Source organism: Carcharodon carcharias, chromosome 8 (assembly GCF_017639515.1).
Source record: "Carcharodon carcharias isolate sCarCar2 chromosome 8, sCarCar2.pri, whole genome shotgun sequence".
NCBI classification, from domain to species: domain Eukaryota; kingdom Metazoa; phylum Chordata; class Chondrichthyes; order Lamniformes; family Lamnidae; genus Carcharodon; species Carcharodon carcharias.
The window spans coordinates 76956329-76968175 of NC_054474.1; the positions used below are offsets into that span (position 1 = coordinate 76956329).

General features: G+C 45.0%; 1 long non-coding RNA gene across 1 annotated transcript in view; it reads left to right on the forward strand.

Moving 5' to 3' along the window:
• The window catches only part of LOC121280833, a 34218-nt gene extending 23423 nt beyond the window's left edge, over nucleotides 1-10795 (forward strand). Inside the window, exon 3 of the long non-coding RNA XR_005943719.1 lies at nucleotides 10746-10795. This is a non-coding gene — a long non-coding RNA (uncharacterized LOC121280833). The remainder of the gene's footprint in view (nucleotides 1-10745) is intronic.
• Nucleotides 10796-11847: the final 1052 nt, after the last annotated feature.

The following is an 11847-nucleotide window of genomic DNA, read 5'->3' on the forward strand; positions in this document are numbered from 1 at the left end:
CAGTGCCAGTAATGGTTCAATGCCTCACAAGGGTGAGTACCAAGTTGGCATGGAACTGAGTATAGATGTCTTGCTGGGTGGCCATAAGTTGCAGCACTCAGGGGTACAAGATGCGTGGTGCCAAATGGCACATATCCCTGTGTCTGCCAAGGGTGGGAGATGTACCCGCATATCTTGTATGTATAGAAGGGTGAGGCGTGCTAATGTGAAGGGCACCTCAAGCTGGCTGCCTGAGAAGGCGGGAGGGGGGGCGGTGGGTGGTAACACTGGAATGCTGTTGCGGGTAGATGATGGACTAATGAATGTACTTGTTTAGGTTCAGGAGAAGAGAAGCCATAATGGTTTGGAGCACACATGAATGGGTGGTGGGATGCCCAACATCCTGATCCTGTCCAAGTTTGAGATGGAAGCCCTGAACATGGAAGTGAGCAAGGAGCAAGGTCCACAGGTCTCGGAGAGGCAGGGGTCTTGAAGGATGGTAAGAGTGCAGTGGGAAAATGAGAGACTGGGGAGTGTGCAAGAAAGGCAGGATCGTGGTATAAGTTCAAATCCAGAGTACCCATTGCTTGGCCATTCACAGTGCCTCAGTGAGGCATGTATTCATTTTGGCAAGCAACCCTCGTGCTGGCACAGACACTTATTGATGATGTTCTTAACTGACATATTCTGTTCTCCCTCAGAAGCACCATCCTCACAACATGCAGCTGACCTTGAGGACCCTCCCCTTGACACCCAAGGAGGAACCGGCGAGCAATGTATCCGTTCTTTGTACCGAGCACCAGTGCAGATACAGGCACCTTGGTGGGCTATAGTGCATCGGCTCCATTTGTAGTGCACAGTGGTGAGGGCATATCACACTTGCATGAAGAGCTGGTGGGGGCAAAGAGTGCCCAGGGTGCCGGCAGTCAGATTACTGCTGGAGACCAGAACCATGCTGAGTCCGAGGCAGATGACAAGCCTCTGGAGTCATCCATCAGGCGGCAGATGTTGGATGTCCAGTGAGGTGAGCATGAAGATCTGGCGGAGATCCCTGATGGTCTGCGTGCCGTGGTCTCTGTCCTGGAGTAGTCCACGTGGAGCATGAGCACTGCGATCTAGAGCTCCAAGCGCATAGCTTCCTCCATTGAGACAGTGGCGACTCTCATTGAGAGGCTGCTCCAGGAACAGAATCAGGGGTTTCTGCGGCTGTGCTCTAACCTGCATTCCTGCACACCAGCAGTGACCTCAGCAGGACTGCCAGTGTGAGAGATGGATGCGGCACCTTATGACTCTGCTAGGTACCCATTCATCAATCGTGAGCAAGGAGGTTCAAACCTACCTCATGCTGGTGGACCAGCTGCATGTCGCATCTGTGGGCTTCTCTCAGGGTGCTCTGGAGGAAGGCAGCAGCTCCTCTGCCCCTCTGCCAGTACCCATGGCATCTCATGAGGCCACGATGACTGAGGAGTGCCTAGTCATGGAGTTAGATGCTCCCTCCCAGTGGGGACTGCACAGGAAGCGCCGGCCAGAGGACGTCTACCAAGGTCATCAAGGCTGACATGATATCACAGTCAGCAGGCTGCCTTTAATGCCGCTGCCAGTGAGGGGGACATAACAAGATGCAACACTCGCAAGTGGAAGTTTTAAGCACTATAAATACAAGATGGGTTGTCACAGGTGATATAACTTCAGTCGAAATGTGTTCTATGTTTAAATTGTGTAAACATGATCACCATTTAAAGATGGTATTATATTTCATGGTCTGAATGTGCTTTTATGTTTCTTATAGAGGTTGGGCATGGGAGCGGATTGTGAGGGATGAGGAGGGCTGCAAACTTTAATTCAGAAGCAGTTCATTAACGTAGGGGTCATAGGATGGCCTCTTTAGGAATGTGCAGCAAGCAAGTGTTACCCTTGCCCTCACTTTCAAGCCAAGCCTTGGATGGCCGGCTGAATGAACGGAGATTCAAGGCTCCCCTGGTCTCCCTGCTTACCACAAGGTTCATCACATCTACAGCCACATCCTCACCCTGGGCCTCCTCCGTCTCCCCATCAGACCCATCGGCTGAGTTATCCTCTTATGCCTGGGGAGCAGCCTCGCTGTCCTCATCTTCCAATGGGTCCCCCTTGGGAGAGTCAGATTGTGCAGAGCACAGCATACAATGACAATAAGTGAGATGTGCTGTGGAGGATATTGCAGTGCTCCCCTGATTGGTCCAGGCAGTGAAACCTCATCTTGAGCACGCCAATGGTCCTTCAATTACCACTGTATAAAGGCATAACTCGTATTGTACATCTCCTCCGCCTCTGTCCTTGGGCGTCTGAGTGACGTCATGAGCCACCGCTTCATGTAACAGCCTTTGTCACCAAGGGGTCAACAATCCAAGTGAGCTGGAGCAATGAAGAGCCTTGGCACCTTGGAGTGCCACAGGATGTACACAGAGTACCTGGGGCACAGCTGCAAAACCTGTGTCGTGTGGTCGCGCCCAATCTGATCACTGATGGAGTGGAAGCCCTTTCTGTTAAGTAAGGCATCCGGCTCACCTGCTGGTGTCTTTATGGCCACATGAGTGCAACCTATGGCACCCTGGATTCAGGGGAAGCCAGCAATTGCAGCAAAGCCTCTGGCTTGCTCAGCCTGGCTACATCATTGGTCTGAAAATGAATGAAGTTCATCACCTGTCTGAACAGAGTATAGGTGACCGGCTTGATACAGATGTGGGCAGCATACTGGGAAACACCACATAGATCTCCTGCTGACCGTTGGAAGGAACCAGAGGCAACAACGTTCAGGGTCACTGTCACCTTAAGAGCCATTGGCATCGGGTGGCCTCCAACACAGTTTGAGGCAATCTTGTGTCCAATCATATGCCATATGGAGGTCACAGTCTCCCTAGAGAGGTGGAGCCTTCTTTGGCACTGGACCTCCAACATGTCCAGGTAACTGGAGTGGTGCCTGGATACTCTCCCTGCAGGATAACGGCATCTTCTATTGACTCTTCCACCTTGGGCTTCCTGCTGGCCCCGCACCCCCTCTGGTTGTGCCTCTCTTTCCACAGGTTGCTCTCTGGGGCACCGCCTGCGGACACCAGCCCTCCTCTCCCTTCTGGTCCTATCCCCCTCAGAGGAAGAGGTCCCTCCAGCTGAGAAGACAATCCCCATTTCCTGGAATATAGATAACACAGGATAGTGCCCTGAAAGGCATACTCAGAAGAAAGCCTCTAAGAAAGCTTGGAAGCCAAAGAGTCCTGCAAAAAACACAAAGTGCTAATAACTGTCAAAAAATCACCTGCAACCAATTCTCATCTAAACTCCTACCTCCTGACAGAGCCATGGCTCTGGTTGCCTTTTATCCCACCTTGGATCGAGTTTGCTTGAAAAAACGGGATGGCTGCCTACTCATGTGGCCAGTACACTGGCCACAAAATCACATGGGCTACATAAAATTCGAAATGATTGGCTTTTTAAGCACTTTTTTATGCCCTTTTAATTGTTGGCTGGTGTGCTTCCAAATCCCACGCATGCCTGCCAACTGTGATATTGCACAAAGATGATGTTGGGACACATGGCCGATGTTTTGTTGTGCTATTTCACGCAAGTTCAAGTCAGCCATGTGCCCAATCGGGCCACGTACAATTCTATCCATAACATTTAGGTTAGCTATGGAAGAGGCAAAGGAGACATCCAGATTAACAATAACTAATTGGTGGAAGGCAAACTTCAGTGGGGTGAGAATGAACCTGGCCCAGATAAATTGGAATAAAAAGTCAGCAGGCAAAACTATAACTGAACAATGGACGGCCTTTAAAAAAGAGAAACAATGGGTATAGTGAAGGTACATTCTGACGTGGAGAGTAGCTAGGGCAAACAAATCCAGAATTTCCCTGGTTGGTGAAAGTTAGAGAGTAAAATGAAGCAGTAAAATGGTGCATATGACAGATGCCAGGTGGATAATATAATTGAAGATCAGGCTCAATATGGAAGGTTCAGAGAGGAATAGAAAAAACAAATATGAGAAGCAAAGAGGGAGTATGAGAAGAAACTGGAAGATAATATAAAAAGAAACCCAAAAATTTTCTATAGGTATATAGGGTTATAAAAAGAAGAGTGTGGCTGATTATGGATTAAATCCTATAAGGGGATTTACATATGGAAGTTGGGGTCATGACTGAGGTACTAAATGAATACTTTGCATCTGTCTTTACCCAAGTCATGTGAAAGAGGAGGCAGCTCAAACTAGTTCAAATTGATTAGTGGGGACCATTGGATAAGTTGTCTGTAGTTAAAGTTGATAAGTCACCAGGATCAGATGAGATGCATCCAAGGACACTGAAGGAAGTGAGAGTGGAAATTGCGGAGGTACTAGCCATAATTTTTAATCCTCCTTAGATACAGGGGTGATGCCAGAGGATCAGGGAATTTCAAATGTTATACTCTTGTTCAAAAAAAATCCAAGGATAAGCCCAGCTACAGCAAAAGAGAGAGGGTATGAGACTCGAACAATGGAGAGTCAGGATGTGAAGCAGCGAGACAGAAAGCATGAGACTAAAACCAGGGAGAGTCCAGGAGGTGAAGCAGCAAGAAGAAGCATAAAGCTTGAACTAGGGAGAGTCTGAGAGGTGAAGCAGAGTGAGAGAGTGAGATGAAAACCAGGGAGAGTCTGGGAGGTGAAGCTTTGGGAGAAAGTGAGATTTGAACTAGGGAAGTTCAGGACATGAAGTAGTGAGAGAGAGCGCAAGACCTGAACCAGGAAGAAGCTAGGAGGTGAAGCAGCAAGAGAGAGAGAGTGCAAATCTCAAACCAGGGAGAGTTGAAGCAGTGAGAGAGCATGCGAGACTCAAAGCAGGAAGAGTCCAGGAGGTGAAGCAGTGAGACAGAGCACGGGACTTGAACTAGGGAGAGTTTGGGGTGTGAAGCAACGGGAAAGACAGTGAGACTCAAATCAGGAAGAGTCCAGGAGATGAAGCAGTACGAAAGAGCATGAGACTTGAACCAGGGAGGGTCTGCGAGGTGATGCTGTGGGAGAGAGAGTGAGATTCAAACCAGGGAGCATCCGGGAGGTGAAGCAGTGAGAGAGAGAGAGAGCTAGGCTTGGGTGAAGGGAGATTTAAAAATCCAAAGAGAAAGGTCGAAGCATCGGTACAGTGTAAAGATATGGGTAAAGGCGAGCAAAGGAGGACAGGAAGGGACAGAGAATTAAACAAAACTTATACATGAGCAAATAGGTTATTGTAGGAAACAGAAGTAAAAAAATGAAATTAAATGTTTTTTCTATCTGAATCCGTAAAGTATCTGCAATAAGCTGGATGAATTAGTGGCACAAGTGGATTTAGATCTAATCGCCATTACAGAAACAAAGTAACAAGGTGACCAAGGTTGGGAAATAAATATTCCATGTATACAATATTTCAGAATGACAGAATGGCAAAGGAAGAGGGGTAGCCTTGAGAGTAAAGGATGTTAGTGAGAAAGGACCTAGCATCAGAAGGTCATGAAGTAGAATCAGTAAGGGTGAAAATAAGGATGTTAGTGAGAAAGGACCTAGCCTCAGAAGATCATGAAGTAGAATCAATAAGGGTGAAAATTAGGAATGGCAAGAGTTAGAAAACACTGATGGGAGTAGATAATATATTACCCTCCTACCCCCATCAGTGGTTATACCATTGGTCAGAGCATTAAACAAGAAATTATTGGAGCCTGTAACAAGGGAAATGTAGTAACTGTGGGGGGTTTTAATCTTCATGTAGACTGGGATCATCAAATTGGCAAGAGTGGTCTAGAAGATGAATCTGTAGAATGTTTTAGTAACAGTTTCTTGGAGCAATATGTTGTGGAACCAACTAGGGATAAAGCCATCTTAGATCTAGTATTGTGTAATGAGGCAGGGTTAATGAGTAATGTCATAGTTAAAGAGCCACTGGGAAATAATGATCATAATACAATTGAATTCCATGTTAAGTTTGAAAGTGACATACTCCGATCACAAACAAGAATCTTAAACTTAAACAAAGCCAATTACATAGGTATGAGGGGAGAACTAGCTAAGGTTAATTGGGTAAAAAGACTAAAAGTTATGGAGGTAAGTGAACAATGGGAGATATTTAAAGAAAGAATTTAAAATGGTCAACGAAAATACATTCCATTGAAAAACAAAAACTCAGCAAAAAAGACCCATCCACGATTCACTCATGAAGTTAAGGATAGTATTAGATTGAAAGAAGAGACTTACAATCTTGCAAAAATTAATAGCAAGTCTGAGGATTGGGAGTGTTTTAGAAACCAGTGAAGGGTCACCAAAATGTTGATAAAAAGGGAAAATTTGAAAAATGAGAGTAAACTAATCTGAAGTATAAAAACAGATTATAAGAACTTTTAAGTATATGAAAAGTAAGAGTAGCTAAAAAAAAGCATTGGCCCTTTAGAAGCAGAGGCAGGAGATATTATCGTGGGGAATGAGGAAATGGCAGAGTCATTGAATAAATGTTTGTTGTCTGTCTTCACAGAAAAAGTCACTAGTTTTATATCAGAAATTGACAGTAACTATGGGGCTAAAAAGAGTGAAGAAGTTAGAAAATTAGTATCAGCAGAGAAAAAGCATTGGAGAAACTAAAAGGACTAAAATCCCAAGGACCTGATGGCCTACATCCTAGGGTTCTAAAAGAGATAGCTGCTGTTACAGACAGGAGAGGGGCAATTCAACCTGCACTGATTTCCTCTTACCACCTGTCCATAAGCAAAATAAGTTTTTAAGTTGAATTAGTTTTTAATAGAATAGGCAGTGGCATGTTTCCTCAATCCCTTGGTTTTTGTAAGATCCAATTTTATTAATAATCCACAGCAAACTCCAGCTAGGATTAACTCAGAAGGCTAATTTATTTTTCATATTCAAAACTCAGAAAAAAGGAGCGTTCGCCACTTCCAACTCCACAGATTCACATGGTAAAAGGGGGGCCTGAATTCTCCCGTTGGTGATTTGGGCACGGGGCCCGCAGGCTAATGGGAAAATAACAAGGGATGATGTCGGGAGGAACCCCCAATGTCATCCCAGTCCCTTTAAATTTTTAGGAAGGCGGGTGAACAGCAAAATCAGCTGTCTGCCTGCCGACCTGTCAATGGTCAATTGAGGCCATTGTCAGAGTAATTAAGATAATTAAAGACCTGCCCGTCCAACCTTAAGGCTGGTAGACAGGCCAGGAGCCCCAATGGGCTTCTGATAATACATGAAACCTCATCCTGAGGTTTCATGTCCGTTTTTAAAAACTTTAATACATTTTATGTGATGTTTATTAACGTGTCCCATCTTGTGTGACATTGTCACATGAGGGGGACATGTTAATAATTTTTAAATTTTTTTATTTTTAAAGTTTTTTGGACTGTCAGTAATCTCCCTGAGACAGCATTTTGTCTCAGGGAGCAGTGTGCGAAAGAGCGCACTTTGACAGCTGGGGGTTCCCTCCCCCTCCTGCACAGGAAGCGCATAGCACTTCCTGTCAGGCAGGCAGCTGGGCGGGCCTTCATTGGGCTGCTGGGTGGGCCTTTATTGGCCCGCCCACTCAAAATGGCGGTGGGCCCAGTTTCGGTGGTGGGGGTCAGCTGTCCACCCGCTACCGAGCAGGTGGGGCCCGCAAGCCCACCAAGGGCAAAATTCTGCCCGGGGTTAGGAAAAGGAATTTTACAGCATAACAATCATAGAAAAATGAATATTAGTTCACATGAGTCCAAAGTTAGAGTCCAGAGGGTGTTTCCCTCATGGTGGCATTCCATCCTGATGAGTTTCTAGTTGGTTAACTGAAACAAAAATCCTTGAAGTGAATGCTGCTGCTGCACGTTGAGCTTTTCTGTGTTTCGGCCACTTGTTGGGGATTGATCAGAGGCTTTTTGAATCACCCAGGATTTGTGGAGTTAAGACTGTTTACCCAGCCTGGCTGCTGGAATTCTGTCCAGTTGATTTTAAAACAGCAGACTGGCTGTGAAGACCAAAGATGTAATACTAAACTGTCCAAAAGGTCAGTAGCTTGGGTCATGTGACCTTCTTTCTCCATACTGACTTCAAAACAGATGCTTATCCAACATCTGGAATTGGTTTGGCTTCAGGGTTAATAATGTCTTATGTTATCTGTTGTTGAAAAGGATGCCATCTATCTTGAGGTCTGGAGTTTGGGAAGCCATTGTCTCAGCAGACCCATTGATTCCACTAGCAAGGTTGGCTTATCAAGTGCAAATGACATCCCCGTAACTCCCTTTGAAATTAGTCTGAATAGTCCCAGGCGTGATGTGAGTCTGCTAGTAGCTTTCTAGGCATAATGAGATGTGGTATTCCAGAAACTGAGAAAAGAATTATTTTGTTCTTTAAACTCCTGGGGATAGCTCCCAGACAGAAAGCCAATCTCATGATTTGTAGCTGCCATCTGAATTTTCTTTGTTCAAAAATGACCATTGTAAAATCAAATAGCAATAAGGATATAGTTTTTAAATATATAGTGTTGGGTTTATTTTTGTGTTGTGGGAACCCAACACTGCAGATATAATTGATGCACCAGCTAAGATTTTCCAAAATTCTTAGAGATGGGAACAACTCATGAGATTGGAAGTTGGCAAATGTCACACCACTTTTCAAGAAAGGAGGGAGAGAGAAAACAATAAACAACAGGCCATTTAGTCTAATATCAATCATTAGGAAAATGCTGGAATATATTATTAATGAAGCTTTAACAATGCACTTAGAAAAGCGTTGTATGGTTAGAACAAGTCAACATGGTTTTACTAAAGGGAAATCCTGTTTGACAAATTTCTTAGAGTTTTTTGAGGGTGTAACTAGTAGGGTAGATAAAGAGGAACCAGTAGATGCAATATACCTGGATTCCCAAAAGGCATTCAATAAGGTGCTACACCAAAGGTTAATAGGCAAGATAAGGGCTCATGAGGACTTATTAATGGACAGGAAGCACAGAGTGGGCATAAATGGAGCATTTTCAAGTTGGCTGGCAGTGAAAAGTAGAGTGCTGCAAGGAGCAGCACTGAAGCCTCCACTATTTACAATCTATATTAATGACTTAGATGAAAACACAGAATAACGTATCAAAGTTTGTTGATGATAGAAAGCTAGGTGGAAAGATAGGCTGTAGGGAGTACATGGGAAGGCTGCAAAGAGACATAGACAGGTTAAGTGATTGGGCAACGAGATGGCAGATGGAGCATAATGTAGGAAAGTGCCAAGTTATTCACATTGGTCATAAGAATAAAAAAGCAGAATATTTTACAAAAGGTGGGTAACTTGTAAGTGTTGATGTTCAAAGAGACTTGGGTGTGCTTGTACAAGGAGTGCAGAAAGTTAGCATGCAAGAACAGCAAAGAATTAGGAAGGTAGATGGCATGTTTGCCTTTATTGTAAGGGTATTGGAGTACAGGAATAAAGAAGTCCTAATACAATTATACAGGGTTTTGGTGAGATCATACCTGGAGTACTGTGTGCAATTTTGGCCTCCACGTTTAGGAAAGGATATATTTGCATCGGAGGTGGTGCCGTAATTGGCCGAGTGACAAGAAACAGAATAATGGTGAAAGGTGTTTCTCTGACTGGAGGAAGATATATAGCGGGGTTCTTCAGGTGTTTCTGTTTGGACCGTGGCTCTTCCTGATATATATTAATGACCTAGACACAATAGGGCACAATTTCAAAATTTGTGGATGGCACAAAACTTGGAAGCATTATGAACTATGAGGAAGATAGTGTCCAACTTCAAAAGGGCATGGACAAGTTGGTGGATTGAATGAGTGGACAAGTAGCAGATGAAATTTAATGCAGAGAAATGTGAAGTGATTCATTTTGGTAGGAAGAACATGGAGAGACAATATTTTTTAAAAGATACAATTCTAAAGGGGGTGCAGGAGCAGAGGAACCTGGGGTTGTGTACAAATCGTTGAAGGTGGCAGAGCAGGTTGAGAAAGTGATTAATCAAATATACAGGATCATGGGCTTTATAAATAAGAGCATAGAACACAAAAGCCAGGAAGGTATGATAAACCTGTATAAATCACTGGTTTAGCTTCAACTGGAGTTTTGTGTCCAGTTCTGGACACTACACTTTAGGAAGATTGTGAAGACAGTAGAAAGGATGCTCCAGGGATGGGGAACTTCAGTTACGTGGATAGGTTGTAGTAACTGGGGTTGTTCTCCTTGGAGAATAGAAGGTTGAAAGGAAATTTGATAAAGGTGTTCACAATCATGAGTGTCTGGACAGAGCAGAGAAAGAGAAAAGCTGTTCCCATTGTTGGAAGGATTGAGAACCAAAGGATACAGATTTAAGGTGATTGGAAAAGAAGTTATGGGGACATGAGGAAAAACTTTTTATGCAGCAAATGGTTAGCGCCTGGGAGTGTGGTGGGGGCAGATTAAATCGTGGCTTTCAGAAGAGAATTGGGTCATCATCTGAAAAATTTGCAGGACTATGGGCAAAAGGCTGGGGAGTTATACTAGATGAATTGCTCTTGCAGAGAGCCAGCACTGGTAGAATGGGCTGAATGACCTCTTTCTGTGCTGTAACTATTCTATGATTCTATAAGACTTATACAAACTCATTAGGTGGAATTGTCCCAGATTTGAGGTTGCAAGGACTTTTTACCTGCCGGCTGCAATGTCGGGTTTTTGTGCCATAATATCCCAATATCACCTCATTAACTATGCAGCCACAGAAACACATCGCTTTGCTGCTGGGTGGTCTCTGAATCGCTCGCCCTGCTGTTACCTCATCTTTTTCTCACTCCAGGTGCCATATCTAAACTGCAGCTGCCAACACAGTTCTCAATGCTTCTGGGCCAGGACTGCTCCAGTGAAGACATGGACCTGAAATTCAAGAAGAGTTCAGTGACCCATCACTGGAATGTCTTTTGGAGGCCGGCCGTGATGTCCTCCACCCCGCTCTGGCCGCAGGACATCCAGCAATCTCACCACTCCAACTTGGGAGATGGTGGCAATGGTGATCAGTGCCAACACTGCACAGAAGAGGTTGGCCATCCAGTGCAAAAAGAGAATGAATGATCTCATCCGTGCTGCCAAGGTAAGGCAATCATCTCATCACTCCAGACTCTCATATTCACAAGGCCATCAGACATTCACTGGCATCTCGCTCACTGCCAGCTCAAGGGAAATCACTATTCACTCTCTCTCACACACTCTCACATCTCCATCTGCCTCATCTCCTCTGGAGACTGCATCCTCAGCCCTCACCATCAAAGCCACTTGCACAGATCAACATGTGTCCCCACACACACCCTGGGCTACTCCTTCCCCAGTATAGCCCTCACCCTGCAGCTTCTTCCCTTGCTTAAGGCCACTTCTCCCCCCTCCCCAAGCAAGTACTCACCCTGCAGCCAATGAAAAGCCACCCCCACCTTACAGCTGCTCTGGTAGACAGAGACCTGCCTCTGAACCCCCCTAAAAGTGATGTAGTGCTGCCTGCGAAGCCTGGCGTTGATGACCGCAAGTGCTGTCCGAAACCAGGATGGAAAGCAAGCAAACCTCAAAATCCAGAGGGAAATGCAGCTTGCCAGGTGCATGTTGCTTATATGCAGTTGTGAAATACATTGACATACAATCAAGCTAACGTGCTCGGATGATCCAGCATGGGGGAATGATTCTGGCAAGCTGGGCTCACAGTGATATGCAGATGTATTACAATGAAGTTCCCTACATGCGGTGGAGGGAAACATGGCCCACTATTGACAGGTGGAACGGACGATAGCAAACTGGTTTCACAACGTCATGAAACCGATTTTTGGTCTTCTCACCATATTATCCACTCACACCTGGCATGACGCCCAATGCCAGTGGGCATAGAAAATTCTGTCCATTATTAACTTTGTTCCTTA